General features: G+C 58.5%; 1 protein-coding gene across 5 annotated transcripts in view; it reads left to right on the plus strand.

Moving 5' to 3' along the window:
* The window catches only part of DPH1 (diphthamide biosynthesis 1), a 61,706-nt gene that overhangs the window by 25,924 nt on the left and 22,624 nt on the right, over positions 1–13,158 (plus strand). The window lies entirely within an intron of this gene.

The raw sequence follows: 13,158 nt of genomic DNA on the forward strand, positions 1-13,158 counted from the left end.
GGCCCGTCGGCCCTCCCAGCCTGGGGCTCTGCGTCAGATACCAGGGCAGATGTGCTGGGGCAGAGGTGGCTCCACACCTACCCAGGCAGGGCCGGGGCTGAGCAAGCGTCCTGAGCTCACCAGCTTGGCCAGGAGTTATTCTTCGGCCAGGGCGCCAGGCTGAAGGGATTTTCGGGGGCAGTCCCCCACTTCTCCCTGGCCCAGGAGCTGACGGCCCCTGCAAGATGTCCCTGTGATGGCCCTGCTGAGTCACCCAGTGGTGTCCTGTTGCCCAGACCCAAGGCAGAGCTCGCTGGTGGCCCTGAACTGTTACCTGCGTGGTGCAGGGGACTTTAATAACCATCATTAACTGCACAACAGCATCGTTAAGAGAGAATGAAGTTCTCACTTCACTGGAGAGGCTGCAGACCCCTGCGCAGCGAGTGATGGTGCAGGGAGGGGATCGTACCCGGGGATGGGGGGCGAGTCCCACCCGGTGCAGTGGGCTCTGGAACCACCAAGCCCTGACACTGGCGTTGCCGTGAGAGCTTGCTCCCACCCGTGGCAGATCAGTTCTAATCACACACACCCCTGCCGGCCCCCAGGGCTCCCCAGACTCTCCTCTCCCTCAACCTCTGGCCATCAGGAGCCACCTGCAGGCCCCCACCCTGCACGCCTGCCCCTAGAGCTTCTCTGTTTCCCTCTCAGGACTTGCCTTCCACTGTGCCTGGCTGGCTGGGAGCAGGACATGGGGCCCTGCTCCGCCCCCAAGGAGCTGGGGGCCGCTGCACTGTTACAGCTCCCAGGGTGAGGGGCTAGGCCCGGGGCCTGGAGGGTTGGTCCTGGGGAGGGCACAGACCTAGGCGGCTGTGGGAATCTCCAGTCCCCTCATGGACACTGGGCCTGGGGGCTCCTGCACACATTAGAAATAGCAAAGGCTTCTCTGGCCCAGCTCGGCCCAGTGCGGACCCTGTGTGTCGAGGCTGGCGCCCGCCGTGCAAATACCTGAGAGGGGCCCCCGTGCAGGGTCCCCGGGTAGGAACCAGAGGAGCGACCCCCCCCCCACACTCCCTGTGTGGGGAGGCAGGTTGGGGGCTGTAAGTGGGAGGGTGATGGGGTGGGGGTGCAGGGCCAGGGCTCCTCTTCCAGTGGGGCGGGCGATGGGGTCGTGCCAGCAGGACTACTGGCGGCCCCGTCTCGCAGCGAGACCCACTTACAGCCTGCAGATGCTCTGGGGCCGTCTCGGTCCCAGGCTCCACGCACAGACTGTAATTGCCCAGCTGCAGCAGCGCTGTTCCAAAGCCGTTTGCAGTAAAATTGCAAGCTCATTATTTTAATTACGTGCAGCCTGCCTGTGCTAATGAAGTTGGAAGCCCGTTAACGTGGCTTGGTGACTAGTTCCACGCTAATTAAATGCATTTTTCTCTGGTTCTCCAGGAGGGAATCCACTGCCCAGGACCTTCCAGCTAGCACGCGCCCTGGGTGGGAGCAGACACGGGCTGCGGGGCTCTGGGGAAGGGGTTCCATGGGGGCTGGGGGTGGAACCTGGAGCCCTGCTAGAAGGGGCTGTGCCTTGTCTCTGGGGGGCGGGGGGAGACCCCAGTGAGGTGTTCGCACCCTGGAGCCCATCACACCTGAGCTCCCATGCGCGTGGGGCCTGTCAGGCTCCCCACTGCCCGTCGTGTCTCGGGGCCGGTCCCTGGCCCTCGTTCTGCTGCTGGTTGAGGCAGCGTTTAAACGGGCACCTCCTGGCTGGGGAGATGGCAGGGAAACCACCACTGCCCAGCGGCCTGGCCCCGGGCCCTGCCCCCGTGCCCAGCTCTCCCCAGCTGTGGGGTTCAGTGCTGTGCCCGGACGCCCCAGGCCGGGCAAATGGGCTTGTACCTTGTAATCAGCCACTAACCCACCATATACCCTGGCCATGTGTGTTAGTTCCCCAGAGCCTCTGCTCCTTCCCTCCCCCCTTCCCCATGCTATCAGCTCCTGCAGGGGCAGGGCTCTCCGTGTTTGGCCTGGCCTGGCTTCCTGCGCTCCCTGTCTGGCCGCGGTGCTGGCTCACTCTGCAGCGGCTGGGCCCAGTCGCTCTGAGCCTACCCGGCACAGCACAGTGGTGTTGGTACACGGAGGCAGAGGGCCCTGGGCGGGCACAGGGGGAGCAGGACGGATTCCAGGACTGCAGTGCCCTCTGTCCCCCCTTTCTTGCCTGGTCCTCGTAAGCCCCGGGCCCCAGTCGCTCTCAACGCTCCCAGCCTGCCTGAGCAGCAGAGCCCAGTGCCCCTGACCAGCATCAGTTACAGTGAAACGCGGAGACGCTCGTTAGAGCTCAGCTCCGGCCGCCCTGGGCTCCGCTGGGAGAGACGTGCCAGGTTGAGGGTGCACCCCGCTGGCGGGGGTGGTGCTGGCTGCTGGGGAGTGGCGGAGGAGAGGGGGCCGTGCCAGGGCAGGCTGCTGAGAAGGTATGGGGGAGCGGTGCCTTTGGCGTGGGATGGGGAGCTGGTCCATACGCCGTCAGCACTAGGGGGGCAGGAGTTTCCAGCCAGTCCGTCTGTTCCGGGGCCAGGGTGGGCTGACTAATTTCTCGGCCCTGCTGTGTGACCAACTTTCCAACCATGCACAACCAAACACACTTGCCCCGCCGCTTCTCCGAGGCTCCACCCCTTCTCTGAGGTCCTGCCCCCCCTTACTCCATCCCCCCTCCCTCCATTGTTTGCTCTCCCCCACCCTCACTCACTTGCTCATTGTTACCGGGCTGGGGAGGGTCCGGTTTTACCGGACACTTGGCGACCCTAGCCAGGCTCGGCACAGGGCTGTGTTGTCCGAGTGGCTGCGGGCTGCGCTTCGCCGCCAGCCCAGGACTCTGGGTGTCTGTTGTGTGCTCTGGTTAAACCTCATTTCTGCCTGAGTATGTTGGGTTGGGTGGCTGCTTCGTGGCTCTGCCTATTCACCCCTCTGCTCCCAAGAATGTGCTGAAGTTGACCCGGCCATGCTGGTCCCCGGGGGGCACCCAGCCTCTGTCAGCCAAGGGATGAGGAGCTGCTTTGGGGACTGGTGTGAAAAGCAAAACTGCAGTCAGAGTAGCATGGTAATGAAAACCCAGGCACCAGTGAGCGACAGCAGCGTGCCAGGGCTCGTGGCCAGCCCTGGCAGCAGGGTGGGCTGGCCCTGTGGCAGTGCACGTAGCTCTGAGCTCCCCCTTCTCCTCTGCCTGGAAATCCGCCCGGCTGCCCTTAGGCGGGGTGCTGGGCAGCATCCCCTGAGTTTGGGGTTGTGGTGCTGTTGCCCCCAGGCCGGTGTTCGGGGGCACCTGGGGGGCTGATCGGGGCAGGTCTGTCTGTGCTGAACGGGGCACTTAGCAGATGGCCTTTGGGAGGAGATAGGGGCTGAGGGGGAAGAGGAGAGAAACGAGGTTTTTCACACTGAGCTGGAAGATGAATAACCTCCCTGAGTGTTCAATATTCATGAGCTCCCTGCTGAGTGGGTGGGAGAGGTTGTGCTGGAGGGGGTGGAGCGACTGCTGTCTAATTCAGGGCAAAGCTGCTGTCGTGGCCCCAGAGCAGTAGGCTCCTGGCAGGTGGGTCGACACTCTGTGGGGTGCCCTGGCCCGCTGCCCTCAGCCCCAGGCCTGGCACAGAGCAGGCGGTGCTGGTGCCGGTCGGAGGGCACGAGGCGGGTCTGCTCTGCACTGGGTCAGTTCAGGTGGATGCTAATTGAAGTTTCCTTTCTCTGTAGCTGGATGAAAGGCTTGGGCAAGCGGTTGAAACAGCCAGGGGAGCCTCTGGCCCTCGCCTGGGATCTGTCTTGGGAGGTGGTTATTGCTCTTCCCCGGCTCCAGCCACCAGCAGGGAGTCAACACACTGCAGCTCCCCGCTGGGCCAGGGTACAGGGTGTCTGCCGCAGGAGCACGGGCATGGGGCTCGGGACTGGCAGGGTCCTGCTCCTCTCCCACTCTGAGCACGGGTGGGCGAGGCTGGCCTTTCCTACCTTGCTGGGCCATGTGCCCCTTCCTTCCTCTTCCCTGCACCCCTGGCCCCATAACTGTGTCCTGCTCCCAGGCTGGGGCAGTCGCAGAGCCGAGGGGGGCGGGGGGGAGGCTGGGTACTCAGGGCAGGTCCCAGGCCTGCTTCTTCTCCCCCCCCTCCTCTGGGAGTCACAGAGCCGGGGCTGGGTGGAGGCTGGGTACTCAGGGCAGGTCCCCAGCCTGCTTCTTCTCCCCCCTCCCCCCCGCTGTTTCACTTTCTTGCTCTGTGCCCCCAGGGACTTTCTCTGGGGCTTGGGCCAATTTACATACATTTTAATCTATCGCTCTGAGTCAGTCCTCCCCAGCCGGAATCTTAAGGAGATGAATAATTTCCCACTCTCCCCGCCCGTCCACAAAGTGGAGTTTGATTCATGTTAATTTCATCCCCGCTTATTAGAGGAGGGGCTACGGGTCCAGATTGGCTGGGGGTCGAGAGCTGCGCTCTGGAATCTCCAAGGCTCCCCTGGAATCAGGGGCAGCCACTTGCTGGGTGCCCCTTGCCCAGTGCCCCTTGTGCGCGCTGTGGGGGAGGGTGGCAGGTGTTGCCCTGGGTCTGGAAGGCCGCAGTCCCCTCGCTGCAGGAGCTGGATGTTTCAGGGCAGGGGAGCTGCCTGGAGTCTGGGCCTTCCCAGTATGACACTGTGTGTCACTGTCCTTCTACAGACGGGTTTGAGGGTTGCTAGCATCCCACCAGGCCGTTCTGGGCCCGGGGCTGCTGCGTGCCAGCCCGTGGAGCAGGAGCTGGGAGGGTCCCTGCAGAGGGGTGTTTTTCCCCCAGGCAGGAGGAAGGGCTGCCCCACGCCTGGGGGCTGCTGCGTGCAGGGAAGGTCTTGCTGAAGATGCAGTCCCTTTCCCTGCCCCAGCACTGACGCATGCGATCGAGCTGTTAATATTCAGCACGCTCTGCGATTTCTCCCCCCGCCATCTGGCCGGATCTGCCCACAGTTTCTATTCTCGAGTGGTACGTAGCACCCTGCCCCGCTCTCCAGGCGGCGTTCGCAGTGTGGCATCATGCTGGGGAGCTCTGCCCTAGCAGCCTGGGGGCCGGTCCCTGCATGAGTTTGATGGGGGTCATCAGTGAGTTACTCTGCTCCAGAGAGCTGGGCGCTCAGCACCCGATAGCCCCATGATGTGGCCTGTGCCAGCGGGCGTAGCAGTGCGGGGGAGCCCCGCGGGAACGGTTCCTTGGGAGCTGGTCCCATGGAGCCGCGGCCTGGAAACCAAGCCAAGGGTTGGAATGAGACAGCAAGAGGCACCCTGGTTCCTGCGCCGAGTGCAGACTGGCCCTTCGCTGCGTCCTTCTCACCCACCCGGGGCTGGATGGCTCGGAGACGGTGCCCCTTGCGGGGCCTGGGCTGCCAGCCCTGGGAATGGCCCGGAGGGCTGGGCTGGGCTGTCGGGCCCTTCCCCTCGGCCGCTGCTGGACTCAGCTCGGGCTGGTACTGCCTGGGAGTGGGTCCCACTGGAGCGAGGGGTCTCGGGCCCTCTCGCAGGAGCACCGCAGCTGGCCCCTTGCTGGCCACCTAAGCAGAGCCGTCCAGGAGCAAAGGGGCTGGGCAGACTGAGCCCCTCACTGTGAGATGGGCCCTCCCTGGGCAAGGCAGGGCCATGCCTGGGCCCTCCCGATCCGTCTCCTTTCCCAGCACCGCCGCTGAGCCCTGTCTGGGGGGAGCCAGCTCGCTGCGCTCCAGCCCCGTGGGGGAGGCAAGGCGGGAGGGCGGTGCGGTGAGATAGGGCCCAGACAGTAGGAGGAGAGCGGCTCCCGCAAGTGGTCAGTGAAACCTGGATGTAAATAAGGAATTAGCATATGGTTTAACCAGCCCCTTCAGGCAGGGGCTTTGTCATTACAATACCTGCTTTCCTAATTAAAATACCACAGCAGCTCCCTGGGCATGCGGCCAAGATAATAATCCCTGGACTGGTGCAATAAAATACCTACAGAGGTGGTGCCTTTAAATCACAGACCAGCCTCTGCCTCTGGCACCAGGCCTGTCACAAGCCGCCCCACCCTGGCCTCGTGGGTGCCAGCCGGATGGCTGCGCTTCCTGGCGGGTTCTGGCTCTGCTCCGGCTGTGTGGGACCGGGAGCTGGGCACGCTTTTCCTCCGCTGAGGCTCGTTCCAGGAGCAGAAGGCGGGCGCTGACGGGGAGCTGTGTGACTCATATTTCTCTCCAGGTGCCACCTAACCAGCAAATGCTCCTCTAATGGTCCAGCGCTACATGTGGGACAGTGCCTGGGACCCTCTAAGGGCCCCAGTCTGCTCCCCACAGACGCAAGAGTGAGGTGCCATGGGCATGCTGGATGCAGGGGACGCGGGGAGCCTTGGGTATGCAGGCTGAGCAGGGATGGCGTTCAGACCCTTCTAGCAGTGCCAGGCGTGGGGTGGGCACAGTTGACAGGACCTTAATGTTTCCTCTGGATGGCCGCTCTAAGGAACAGATTCCTGACCCCAAATGGAGCTATAGCAGGATCTGGGAGCAGCTGGAGTAGTAGCCAGGCATCCCCAAGACTCCTGTCCCCGACCAGACGAGGGTCTTCACCATCGGGTTCCCCATCGGGGGATCGGAGATGGATGGGATTGGAGCTGAGTCCGAGAGAGCAAGAGGACTGTGAGAGACAGCGAGAGCCCAAGAAAGAGCTGCAGAAGCAGCAGCAGCATGAACTGGCGGTGGTGGAGCGGAGAGGCCTAGGGGACCTCCCCGGAGTGAGTGGGGATAGACCCCGGGGGGCCAGTTCCGCAGGGAACCTCGAGACTAAATTGCTGCCCCTGATTAAGAAGGGGGGGATGTGGATGCCACCTCACTGCCTTTGAGCAGGCTGGCGATTTGAACCAGGGGGACCCTGCGGAAAAGCCCCTGTGTCTAGCTCCCTTGCTGGGTCCCAAGGCCATAGACTCCGTCAGCCAGATGGGTGGGGAGGTGGACAGGCTCCCACTCCTGGTCCCAACCTATATGTCTGTGTGGAGTTCCCTGGGGCCAGGCCCCTCGGACCTCCAGTGGGAGCGGAAGGTGATGGTCAATGGGGAGACATTCCTGGGGTGGCGAGATCCGGGGACGGAGAGAACTGTTGTCAGGCCCTGGGTGATGCAGCCTCACCAGATGCTATGGGGCTGTGTGAGCTGGGTGAGGGTCCCAGGGATGAAGCCCCTCGCCCTGCCTATGGCCCGGATCCCTGTGCAGACCCAGGAGGGGTGGGGCTGGCTGGTCGTTGGGGTTCTCCAGGATATCGGCTGTGAGACCCTGTTGTGGGGTGACTGTGTCTCTTTGGGGCAGGATCCAGGCCCTGCTCCTGTAACTGCCAAGGGTTTGAATTTGAATCCAGGGAACCAATCAGCGGAGAGGGAAATGGTCAGTGAAAATGCAGATGACCTGGCTGGCAGCAGGGAGGAGCTTCTAGGCTCAGGATACCTGCCTGCCTGTAACCAGACCCCTGGGGCTGGGTGGGACAGAGAGATGCTCCCCGCCCCCTTGCACACCGGGGTCTCACGCTGGCTCTGATGCAGCGAGCTCGCTGCTTTCCTCACTGCCTGCCCCCACTGCGACAGCAAGGGCAGCGCTGAGCACAGTGGGAACTGAGACCCCAGCTGAGTGGGGGAGACACAGGCAGGGCAGGGGATCTGTTGGGAGTGGCAAGGTGCTTGGTAAGGAAAGTCTGGATGGGCCTAGGCAGCCTTGTGAGCTGATGGCTGTGTCTAGTCAGCAGGGTGGAAAGGCGAGGAGAGTGGAAGATGAATGTCCCTGGACCTTACCTGTTAGCTGGGTGGAGAATTGTGACAGGGAAGGAAACGTGCCTGTGTCTGTGAGGGGTATTGACTTGCCTGTGGAGGGAGCTACCCTGGCAGTTGTCTGTGAATAGCCTTGTGTGCTGGGACCAGGGGAATGAGATCCCAAGCTGGGTGTCTGGTAAAGGAGAATGTGTGTCCGGCTCTTATTTGTCTGTGGAGCAGACAGAAGGGGCCTTTCAGCCTGTGACGGTTGAGGGTAGTGCAGTTGTCTCAGAGCTGGTTCTGGATTCAGCTAAAGCCCAGGACAGGAATGGCCCTAGGTTTGTGTCTGCTCGGGAGAAAGACCCTGTAACTAGGTTGCATCCAGTTAGTGTCTATGTAAAATCCCAGAGACCAGACAGTTTTGGTGCTTGTATTTTGCCTGTTGCTAGTGTGTTTTTGGAAAGGGTGTAGCAACTCTGTCTGATCAGGGTGAGATCCTAGCCAGGGCACAAGGAGAGCATGAAGGTGTGTGATTGTGTTACCTACTGAGGGTGTGGAAACCTGTAGCAAGAAGGAAAAGATTCCTGAACTTGTGTGTGGCAAAGGGAAGGAGAATGCTTCTGACCTTTTATCTAGGAAGTCTGTCAGTTTGCCTGAAAGGGAATGGTGTAGGAATCCGCCCGATGGGCCAGAGGTAATTCTGGATGTAAGTGAGACCCAGAAAGAGTCTGTTGTTGCTCAGGAAAGTGTTCCTCTAGAGCAAGCCCTAGGTGAAGACGGTAAGGGCAGAATTTCTGTGAAGGGTGAATTGTTGCATGGAAAAGCCCCTGGAGAAAGGAATCCTCATGGTCATCTTTACAACCAGTTTACTGCAACTGAAGGGTGTGAAAGTGATTTGATCAAGAAAGTTTCAGATCTTAATAGCCAGAAATTTTCTGTTGTGAATGGATCCACTGACTTTCCTATTGAAGGATCCAGCGTGGATAGCTTTGAGAAGGTCTCAGATGGAGTGAAAGCTGTTAAGAAAGTTAAACAGTCCGATAACCAAGTGGCTGTGTTTGGCCAGCTTGTTGGGGAGACAAGGTTGTTGAGAAAGGGATGTCTCCGTGCTCATGCTGTAAGTGAACAAAAAGAAAAGGAGTACTTGTGGCACCTTAGAGACTAACCAATTTATGTGAGCATAAGCTTTCGTGAGCTACAGCTCACTTCATCGGATGCATACTGTGGAAAGTATAGAAGATCTTTTTATACACACAAAGCATGAAAAAATGGGTGTTTACCACTACAAAAGGTTTTCTCTCCCCCCACCCCACTCTCCTGTTGGTAATAGCTTATCTAAAGTGATCACTCTCCTTACAATGCGTATGATAATCAAGTTGGGCCATTTCCAGCAAAAATCCAGGTTTTCTCCCTCCCCCCCCCCCCCCCCCAAACCCACTCTCCTGTTGGTAATAGCTTATCTAAAGTGATCACTCTCCTTACAATGTGTATGATAATCAAGGTGGGCCATTTCCAGCACAAATCCAGGGTTTAACAAGAACGTCGGGGGGGGGGGGGGAACAAGGGGAAACAAGCCTAAGTTAATTGTATCCAATTTGCAAATGAATTCCAATTCAACAGTCTCTCGCTGGAATCTGGTTTTGAAGTTTTTCTGTTGTAATAGCGCAACTTTCATGTCTGTAATCGCGTGACCAGAGAGATTGAAGTGTTCTGCGACTGGTTTATGAATGTTATAATTCTTGACATCTGATTTGTGTCCATTTACTCTTTTACGTAGAGACTGTCCGGTTTGACCAATGTACATGGCAGAGGGGTATTGCTGACATATAATGGCATATATCACATTGGTGGATGTGCAGGTGAACAAGCCTCTGATAGTGTGGCTGATGTGATTAGACCCTATGATGGTGTCCCCTGAATAGATATGTGGGCACAGTTAGCAACGGGCTTTGTTGCAAGGATAGGTTCCTGGCTTAGTGGTTCTGTTGTGTGGTATGTGGTTGCTGGTGAGTATTTGCTTCAGGTTGGGGGGCTGTCTGTAGGCAAGGACTGGCCTGTCTCCCAAGATCTGTGAGAGTGATGGGTCATCCTTCAGAATAGGTTGTAGATCCTTGATGATGCGTTGGAGGGGTTTTAGTTGGGGGCTGAAGCTGACGGCTAGTGGCGTTCTGTTATTTTCTTTGTTAGGCCTGTCCTGTAGTTGGTGACTTCTGGGAACTCTTCTGGCTCTGTCAATCTGTTTCTTCCCTTCAGCAGGTGGGTACTGTAGTTGTAAGAATGCTTGATAGAGATCTTGTAGGTGTTTGTCTCTGTCTGAGGGGTTGGAGCAAATGCGGTTGTATCGCAGAGCTTGGCTGTAGACAATGGATTGTGTGGTGTGGGCAGGGTGAAAGCTGGAGGCAGGTAGGTAAGTATAGCGGTCAGTAGGTTTCCGGTATAGGGTGGTGTTTATGTGACCATCATTTATTAGCACTGTAGTGTCCAGGAAGTGGATCTCTTGTGTGGACTGGACCAGGCTGAGGTTGATGGTGGGATGGAAATTGTTGAAATCATGGTGGAATTCCTCAAGGGCTTCTTTTCCATGGGTCCAGATGATGAAGATGTCATCAATATAGCGCACGTAGAGTAGGGGTGTTAGGGGACGAGAGCTGAGGAAGCGTTGTTCTAAGTCAGCCATAAAAATGTTGGCATACTGTGGGGCCATGCGGGTACCCACAGCAGTGCCGCTGATTTGAAGGTATACATTGTCCCCAAATGTAAAATAGTTTCGGAATTGGAATTGGAAAAATAGAATTGGAATTCATTTGCAAATTGGATATAATTAACTTAGGCTTGAATAGAGACTGGGAGTGGCTAAGTCATTATGCAAGGTAACCTATTTCCCCTTGTTCCCCCCCCACCCCCAAGACGTTCTTGTTAAACCCTGGATTTTTGCTGGAAATGGCCCACCTTGATTATCATACACATTGTAAGGAGAGTGATCACTTTAGATAAGCTATTACCAACAGGAGAGTGGGTTTGTGGGGGGGGGGGGGGGGGGGGGGAGGAGAAAACCTGGATTTGTGCTGGAAATGGCCCAACTTGATTATCATACGCATTGTAAGGAGAGTGATCACTTTAGATAAGCTATTACCAGCAGGAGAGTGGGGTGGGGGGAGAGAAAACCTTTTGTAGTGGTAAACACCCATTTTTTCATGCTTTGTGTGTATAAAAAGATCTTCTATACTTTCCACAGTACGCATCCGGTGAAGTGAGCTGTAGCTCACGAAAGCTTATGCTCAAATAAATGTGTTAGTCTCTAAGGTGCCACAAGTCCTCCTTTTCTTTTTGCGAATACAGACTAACACGGCCGTTACTCTGAAACCTGTAAGTGAACAGCATGTGGCCCAGGTCAAGATGGGGGCTCTTAACCAAGAGAGCGTGAATTGCAGGCCTCCAGACTGGAGCACAGGGAGAAGACTCCATCCCAGTTTGACCCCCGGGGGTTTTGGGGTGGCAAAAGGGCACGGGCCACATCAACCTTCCCACATGCGGCCTGCAAGTGCTATCGACCTCCCCCGACCTAAGGGAGGGCATGAAACTGGAAGGGCCTGGTGTAACTCCCACCGAGGAATGGGAGAGATGCTGGGGCATCCATGGGAACATTGGTGGGTTCGAACTTCCCCAGGTCACCAGCTAAAGTGACCCCGCTCAGTTCGGTCTCGAAGGGGGGAGAGATGTGACGAAGCGGGACTGTTCTTAATGTTTCCTCTGAATAGTGTGGGGGTGCCTCAGTTTCCCCTATGAAGTTCTTAAGTCTCTAGATGGTGAGGTAAGGGTGTGTGATCGTTGCAGAGCCCTAGAGGGCAGGTGTGTGCAGGGGTCTGGACACAGAGAATGGCCAACACCCTGTTTCCTGGCAACTGATGGCCTGGCCCTTCCCCCCTGCAAGGTGAGAGCTAAAGGGTTGGAGAACAAAGGAATCAGGTGCCCTCCTGGCCCCGGAAATGGACAAAGCCCAGAGGAGGAGGAGCTGGGGAGAGTTTCAGTTTGAGGCTGGCTGGGGACATGGAGTGAAGTACAGACGTGGTTGTCTCGCTCACTGCCCCCCAGAATGGACCCAGCTGAGGGGTCCTGTTCTCTGCACCTACAAGCTCTGTGTTAGATCATGTTCCTGTCATCTAATAAACCTCTGTTTTCCTGGCTGGCTGAGAGTCCCATCTGACTGCGAAGTTGGGGGGCAGGACCCTCTGGCTTCCCCAGGACCCTGCCTGAGCGGACTCGCTGTGGGAAGCGCACGGAGGGGCAGAGGATGCTGAATGCTCCGAGGTCAGACCTAGGAAGGTGGAAGCTCTGTGAGCTGTGTGTCCTGCAGACAGGCTGCTCCCAGAAAGGCGACGTCCCCAGAGTCCTGCCTGGCTTCGTAGGGAGCAGTTCCAGAGCATTGCCCGGGGCTCCGTGGCACCACCCAGAGGTGAAGCCAGCGCTGCTCCCTCAGACACATGGGCTTGATCAAATCTGAGCCCCTGCTCCAAATGGGGCTGCGGCCTGGCTGGAGCGCTGTCGGGAAGGGATAGAGGGGGCCAGGGCTTGGATCCTGGGATCAGCTCTCCCACGTGAATGGGGGTCTGTCATTTCCCACTTGGGCTCACCCTGGGCCCTGCTTGGCTCTTGCTCAGCATGCAGGAGGCTCGCGTGTCCCCAGGATATGCTGGCGGACTGAGAGCGCCTTGCTCCTCTCCCCCTCCTGGTACGTTGGGTAATGTCTGATGAGCAGATAATCCCCTGAACTGCAAACAGATTTACCCAGTTGAAGGGGCGGATTACCTCTCTCCAGTGTGATCGTGGTGCCGTCTCGGGGAGTAACTGGTGCCTGTCCTGTCCCCAGCTGGGGCGGGATTGCAGCAGCTGCACTGCATGGCAGGACGTGTGGGAGCCTGGCACGCCCTGCCCTGCTGTGCTGCCTTGCACCGGGGGATCGGAGACAGCAATGCCGGTCAGGGAATGGCCATGGGGAGACGCTCGCCTGGAGCAGGCTCTGCTAGGGTCTACTGGGCTCCGACGCTCCTGTGGGCCCAGACCTCTGGGGCGTGCAACACGCAACGCTCACGCCTTAGCACCTGACCCCAGCTCCCCTTGCATCGCCCCAAGTGCCTGAGCCCCTCCCCATCCTGCTGCCCGGAGCCCAGCGCTGGGGTCGGGGGGGCCCCTTTCTCATCCTGCTGTTGCTCTGCTCCTTGGCTCGGGGCAGAGGGGAGTGGCTCCCTGTGGGGAGGGTCCGCGCACCAAGCTGGGGCAGTGGAGTTAACGGACAGGCCATGGCACACATTTGTGGTTTCCTGTGGCTCGCTGAGGCTGGCTCTGCAATCGGACTAGGCTGAAAACGAGCCTCCAGCCAGGCGGGTATCGCTCTAGCCCCGAGGCAAGGGCAGGAGGTTTTGGCCCTGGGTAAGCAGCCTGTTTGACCTCCCCCGCA

Source organism: Chelonia mydas, chromosome 17, assembly GCF_015237465.2.
Source record: "Chelonia mydas isolate rCheMyd1 chromosome 17, rCheMyd1.pri.v2, whole genome shotgun sequence".
NCBI classification, from domain to species: domain Eukaryota; kingdom Metazoa; phylum Chordata; order Testudines; family Cheloniidae; genus Chelonia; species Chelonia mydas.